Source organism: Nelumbo nucifera, chromosome 5 (genome assembly GCF_055504915.1).
Source record: "Nelumbo nucifera cultivar China Antique chromosome 5, China Antique-T2T, whole genome shotgun sequence".
NCBI classification, from domain to species: Eukaryota; Viridiplantae; Streptophyta; class Magnoliopsida; order Proteales; family Nelumbonaceae; genus Nelumbo; species Nelumbo nucifera.
Window position 1 is genome coordinate 6806542 of NC_142653.1, and position 6531 is coordinate 6813072.

The window sequence follows — 6531 nt, forward strand, 5'->3', positions numbered from 1 at the left end:
TCAAAAACTCGTGCCCTGAGGTCGCATCCACCAAACGGTCAATTCTGGGGAGCGGGAAGCAGTCTTTCGGGCAGACTCGGTTTAGGTCGGTGTAGTCGATGCACATGCACCATTTGCCGTTAGCCTTCTTTACCAGAACGGGGTTGGCTACCTAGCTCGGGTAATGGAATTCTCTTATGAAATCAGCTGCGATGAGCTTCTCGACCTCTTCATCGACCGCTTTCCACCACTCCGGGGCTAGGTTGCGTTTCTTCTGTCTAACGGGTATAACTATAGGATCAGTATTCAGCTTGTGAGTTATGAGTTTGGGGTCTATACCGGGCATCTCTGCCGCAGACCATGCAAAAATATCTAAATTTTGAAGTAAGAAGCTTACCAGTTCGGATCGTAAAGGTTCCTGGACGGAAGTGCCGATTTGAACCGTTCGAGCTAGGCCTGCCGCTGAGGTCGGGATTGCAACAGTTTATTCTGTGGGCGCGGCTCGTTCCTCGCCTTGCTCCGTAGGTCACTCCAGTTCGAGGTTGTTGACTACCTTGGTCTTTCCCTTCAGGGCGGCGACATAGCACTTGCGAGACTCGAGCTGTCGCCCCGCGCTACCCCCACACCGAAGTCTATAGGGAACTTCATAGCCAGATGGTAGGTGGAGACCACCACCCGCATGACATGGGTGATCGGTTGACCTATTATGGCATTGTGGGGGAGGGGGTCGCGACCACCAGGAAGTCGTGCTTGAACCTGACCACGCAAGGTCATGTGCCGACTTCCACAAGTACTGTTACTTTCCCAAGGGGCCAAACTTCTTCTCCACTGAAGCCCACCAAAGGAGTGTCTATAGGCTTCAGGTCGCCTCTTTGCAACTGAAGCTGGTCAAACGCAGCTTTGAAGAGGATGTCGGCTGAGCTGCCTGAGTCGACTAGTACGCGCCTGACCTCGAAGTCGTTGATTCTTAGCTTTATTACAAGCGCGTCATCATGGGGATAGTGGACCCCTCGCGCGTCATCTTTTGTGAAGAAGATTGACTCTTCTGTCCTCGGCCGCTTTGGAGGGTTCTGCTTCTCCCGGGTGGCCTCATGAACGGACGTCCGAGCTGCTGCTGACGTGCAACCCGTGACAATCGAACCTTCCACTATCATGTGGATGGTTCCCCGAACCGGCCTCTCCTCTAGGGGCAGCCTCTACGGTTGTTCGGCTAGCTTGCTGCTGGACTTGAGAGCATCCTTACCGTGCTCTCCTTGCTGACCTGTTTTATTACTACTATTATTTTTGTTTTGTACAAAATTTCTCAAATATCCGCGACGGATGAGCTCCTCTATCTCATTGCGGAGGTTTTTACAACTCTCGGTATTGTGACCGTGATCTTTGTGGAAACTGCAATACAGATTCTTATTTCTTTCATTGGGATTCCCCCTCAGACAGGGTGGCCACTTCACGTACAGGGCGTCCTTGATCGCCATTAGGATTTTGGCCCATTTCACGTTCAGTGGGGTGTAGTCAGCTCGGTCCTCTATAGAAGCTCGGAACAATTGACCCAGCTTTGCCCCCGAGCTGTATCCTTTTTTTTTCGGCTGTCCCCTTGATTGGAAAGGTCTCCTTCCCTCTTTCTTTATTCGGGCGCGCCCTTGCCCTTTTGGTTGATCTCCTCTTCGGTGGCTATGAACCTGTCGCGAGCTTCAGAAACTCGGTTATGGTCGCTGGCTGGTTGACGACCATGTGCCATTTGAACTCTTTGTGTGTCACGCCTTTCTTGGCTGCTGCAAGGCGTACGGCGGGGTCCAAGCGCGGTATCTGCATACAAGCATCGTTGAACCGCTTGATATAGCCCCGGATGGACCCTCCTTCTCTTTGCACTATGCTGAGGAGGCTTTCTTCAGTTCGCGGGCACCGTTTGCTGGTGACAAAGTGGGACGTGAAGGCTTGTGCGAACTGCGCCCAACTTCTTATCGACCCGGGTGCCAAGTTCCAGTACCTCGGGCTGCTCCCCTAAAAGTAGTGGAGAAGGCCACGCACATGCACGACTCACTGGCTCTCGCCAGGTGCATCTGTGACTGAAAGGCATCTACGTGATCATTTGGGTCAAACGACCCGTCATACTTGTCAAGAGGGGGGAGTTTGAAGTCTTTGGGCATTGAGACTGCTAGGAGTTCGGAAGACAGGGGGATGGAATCAAGAGGAGGGGAGCTTTGACTTCGGCCGAGCTTACCTCTTCTCTGCCCATGAGCTCGGGCAAATCACGGGCAACAGATCGACGAGCTCGGTGACGGCGTCTCTACTTCTTGGTGAGCTCGACGTTTGTGCTGCTCACCTCTGCGCTGTCCGAAATGGTTTGTGTAGGGAGTAGCCCGATTTGCTGGTGATGGCTGCAGACAGAGGGATCCTGCTTGGAGTCTGTTGCTAGGACCTTGAATCGGTTCTCAAGGAGCGGGGTTTCAAACTTCGACTGCCGAGGTGATGTAGACCTAGCGAGTTGGGGTCCTCCCGACCTGTCCGCCCGCGGTGAGATCGGGGTAGCCGGTCTCTCTCATCTGCCGCGGGGGTAGGCCTGGTTTTTTGGGAGGTTTTGGGGGGCCTCTCCTTGGCCGGCGGGGCGCTTGTCCCGGCGACGAGACTTAGCTTGCTGTGAGGCTGGGTGCCGAGGCAGGAACTGCAACTGAAGGTGGGGTTGAGGCAACTAGGGGAACTGCTGTTGATACTGATACTGGGAGACCCGGTGCAGTATGTGTTGTTGATAGAGCTGAAATTGCTGGAACTGTTGCATTTGGGCCTACATGGCCCGCATGCACTGCATCAAGTCCTCCAGTTGGTTTGGACTGGCCGCTGGGGGCACAACCGAAGGTTCGGTGAACGTCGCTCCGACTGTAGCAGGGAGCGGGGCGACGACAGGTGCCACTGTAAGAGGTACATTTAAGCTGGGGATTCCGTCCATCAAGAGGGGGATGGTGAACTGTCCGATACAAACAGTAGGAAGCTGGGGTTGTTCCCTGGAGTTATCCATTTCCGTGCTTCGTCCGACGTTGCTAGAGGAAGTCATGAGTGTTGGATTTTTTCAAGGAATAAAAGAACTAAGAAAGTTTAGAGAGAAAGGCCTTTTGAAGCGTTTCCCACAGACGGCGCCAAATGATGTAGCGCAATCCGGTCACTCCTAGCTAGCACTCGTGTGGCTCCTGGAAGACACCTGAGATAGGGAAGAATAAGAAGAATCCCTTGGGGGGCTGCCCGGGGGGACACTCCAATGCTTAAGTCAGTACTCGGTAGAAGCAAGGAAAAGGTGAAAGGCTAAGAGTGTAGATAGCACGTTACCACTATATTCAAGAGGTCAGAGATTCAAGAAGTCGTTTCTCTTATGCCCTGAGGGCTTTTATAGGGACACTCACATTAGGTTGGGCATAACCGCCACTGGGCTCCTGCCACAACCGTTACCTGCCAGGGCTGCGCAGGTGGCCATTGTGGCGTACGCCTCGCCCGGGTGAGTGACATGTTTCCAAAGTGGCAGGCACGCCTTTGCCTGCTGAGAGACGTGGACGCAGACTGTCGAAAGGACTGGGACTGCGCCGTTAGTAGAGGATATGGCGCAGTCTAACCGGTACGGTCTATCAGTCGGAAGCTTCCTAAAGAGCACTAGTGCGGCTCGTTCGCAAGCTATTTTGTGGCGAGCTTGAAACACTCCAGGATTACCCTTAATGGAATTGGTCATCGGAATGATTTGTCTGCTAGGGAGCTTGGGCGAGCTAATAACTTTAGCTCGCGAGCTACAGTTGCCTCGGAGTATCTCTTCAAAGATAGCACGGGGAACCCGGAGTTCGCATCGTGGCGGACTCCTCCCCTCGTGAGCTGTAACATAGCGGATTGCTTCGTGGGCCCATCACTTGGTCGCACCGGGCTTCAACGCTGGGCTGTCGCTGGTGCTAAGTCAGCGTCTACGTGTCACCGTTTCATAGGTTGGGTCAAATCATCCTTCATCAAGATGTACCCAAGAAAATAAACTTTTCCAAATCTCTATATAAATCCAAAAAAAAAGAACATGAGTTTCTTGGTCGATCATTGAGAATCCCATTGACTAACTTCCCCCTCTCAAAATCCAAAAAAATAATGCCCCTAAGATTGATGGTATTACCCAAGGTATTTGCCAATACCTCTTATGCTTAAAATTCACTGAAGTCTGACCATTCCATGATTCATACCAAATGCCTGTTTTTTCTAATGAAAAAAAATGCAATTTTTGGTAGCATGGATTTGCTTTCATTTAAATGGACCAAAAAAAAGCTATGGCTATATTAGGGCCAAATAAAATACAACTGAGATTCTACAAATTGAAAAGTTTCCACATGAGAAAAATGATTCATAGAGAATTAGTCAAAATTTATCATTAAAATCAGTATTATTATACTTATTGGTAGATTTTGCCAAATCTGGACTTGTTCCACACAGATCCATCTCACAGTGTTCTCAAGTTCAACCATGCATTTAGAACATCTTCTGTACTTGATTTTATTATTTATGGGGAGATGTGATGTGAGGTTGGTGGGAGGTGCAGAGCGAATCTGATTTCAATTTTGCTACCAACCTACCACTATCCTGCTGTTTATTCAAAACAGGGGAAGTGAGGAATAGCATGAGCATGAACAATGACTCATCATGCATCTACTGTACAGTGGAAATGTAGGCTTACACCCACAAAATGGGACTTAAAACATTCAACAACTATCAATCACAATCTATCATTCAATTTGAGCTAAGTTTTTGTTTTAGGTGGTCTGATCAACAATACTTGATCGGTTGGTTGAAATAAAAATCAACCATGCAAATGACAAGCAAATTTACATGTTGGTTACCCTTGCACATGCAGAGAGGTTGTGCTCCAAGATTTAAACTCTGATCACCCAAGTCACAATGGAGCAATCCAACACCGTTGCACCATTATGCCTTTAAAATCCCCATAATACCCATTTAAATTTCTCTTAGATTTTGGCCCCTACCTATAGCTCCGCCCAGGGTGGAGACAGATTTTATGTAAGTCGTAATTTCATTTGTTATGTAAATAGAAACCTGAACCCTGTGGAACATAGGACTGCATTGTTGGAAGCTAATTAAAAACTTCATTAAATGGAGACTTCTTGATTTCCTTGTCTCTGTTTCTCTCTCATTTTTCTATAAAATCAACCCTTTACTGAATGTCTTTTGGAGCCATCACCATGGAGCTATTGCTTCATGCTATGCTAAAATCATGGGCCTAACAAAGACTGTTCTAATTTGAAGCTGCTACTTTGTAAAAACTAATACCAAACATTATTTTGGTGCTAGTATCAAATATTCTTCTCATTTCTTAATGCTTCAAAATGAAGCTGAATCATAGGAAATTATCTACCAATAAAAAAATTCCTAGGAAATCAAGGAGTCTCCTGAGTTGGCAGACTCAAATTCATATATGGGATCTCCACAATGAGTCAGGATCTCTTAAAAGCAAAAATTCTGAAAATATTGAATATATCCTGCCGTGCAGCTAGAAGTCCATGCTTAGAGAGTGTTTGTAGGTTTTTTGCTTTTAGGAGATCCCCTAAAAGCAACTACCGAACCAACTACATATCTCTATGAAGACCTTGAGATTGCAAAAATAGAATTGGGGTTGTACATTTTCTCTTCACACTGACCTGAAGGCACAGTCCATCCCACCGTGGATTGAAAACATTTTCCCATAAATAACAACATACAAAAACAACTCGTTAAACCTGTGTATTAAAATCCCGCCTTTTTCTTTTTCCGGGGGAAAGAAAATGGGCCAACTGCCTGGGTTAATGGGTTAACGGGTGATGTTATCATCGTTATAAAAAGTTTTCAAAATACAAAGGCCGACAATCCATTGAACAGGGAGTCCGGATCTGCCCCTCTTACACCGACCTCACAGCGTGTGCTGGTCGCACATTGAGAATATCTCACGTGAGGAGTAAAACGCTCTGTGAGGACTGAGGAGTAGATCCCAATTATTTAACAGGTCATGATGGAACAACGGTTTAACCATCTCGACTGATGGATCCTTTGTTGAATCTACGTTTTCCTTAAAGACTGGAAGTTCCTTTTCTTTATGGTTGGGAACTTGGGCTGGGCCAACTCGATCTTTTTAGGTCGGATTGAGCTGGCTTCTTAGTTCTTTGATCTTTCTTACTACTCCGAATCTGCTGCTCACTCGACTGTATACAACAAGCTACGAAATCAATCACATCACACGAGTGGATACGTCACTCTTCCGTATACATGGGTTCATACGATCCAGACGCGTCTCTACGTCTCTACCGGTTCATATCGGGGACCGGATCTGCTCCTTACACTTGGACGCTTTACATGCACATCTATCGTGCATTAGAAATATCTCCCATGAATAATAATTAAAAAGTATGGGAGATGTTGTCAAATACATGATAGAATGTGCGTATAAAGTCGATAAAACACCCATTTGTGAAAAGCAAAGTCCGTCATGGTGTGAGTCGCCTTGTGTGAGGAGCAGATTCGCTCTCCGAGCTTCATCAGAGAACCGTCCTC